At 46.7% G+C, this 672-nt stretch overlaps 1 protein-coding gene across 11 annotated transcripts in view; it reads right to left on the bottom strand.

Annotated features, from left to right (window-relative positions):
- Positions 1–666, bottom strand: part of CSPP1 (centrosome and spindle pole associated protein 1) — a 63,587-nt gene extending 62,921 nt beyond the window's left edge. For all 11 annotated transcript variants that reach the window (XM_035890068.1, XM_035890065.1, XM_035890069.1 and 8 more), the window contains exon 1: positions 567–666. The gene's annotated coding sequence lies outside the window, so the exon portion shown is untranslated. The remainder of the gene's footprint in view (positions 1–566) is intronic.
- Between the last annotated feature and the right edge of the window lie 6 nt (positions 667–672).

Genomic DNA, 672 nt, shown 5'->3' on the forward strand with positions numbered 1-672 from the left:
CCCCATTTGTTCAAGAAAACAGGGCACAAAGTTTAAAATCAGCATGTGCGAGCAGACAGATTTCATCTACTCTGTGCCACAATACTGTAAAATGGTACCAGGAAAACTAGCAAAATGGCAATTCCCATCCATATGAACCGCAGCAAGGGTGGGAGGGGAAGGAATTGCTTTAAAAAAGCAACAGTATGCCACATGCTTAGCAACAGCACTTGCAGATTATATGGTCACATAATTGTTTCATTAAGAAATATTTGCCACCCAAACTTCCTAAGCTCTCAGAACGGCCAGTACCGGCTGCTGCTTCTACCCCTGTGAATGGCATTTAGAATAAGCTCGGGCTGTCAGAGACCTGCTTCCCCCACCCTCCACCCACGTTTCTTTTCGATTCTTATCTGAAAAAGCACACGCACAAAAAAATCCAGGGTCTCGACGCTCACAATTAATAAATTCTGACTAAAACCACACGACTTTTTCATAACCGTGAAGGCCATTAACCCGCAAAACAACCAACCAACAAGTTTTGCGAGTTACTTCCCCTCGCCATGAGGGCTCTGCAGAACACGTACTCTGATCCAAAACGACGTTAATTTCGGAAAACCTTCAGAGCCAGGCGATCACGTTTATTTCTCCAAGCGTGACAGCTCGGGAAGCGCCCCGGCCCCGGCCCGCAGC

The sequence above is a fragment of the Egretta garzetta genome, unplaced genomic scaffold (genome assembly GCF_000687185.1).
Source record: "Egretta garzetta isolate BGI_Z169 unplaced genomic scaffold, ASM68718v1 scaffold251, whole genome shotgun sequence".
Lineage (NCBI taxonomy): Eukaryota > Metazoa > Chordata > Aves > Pelecaniformes > Ardeidae > Egretta > Egretta garzetta.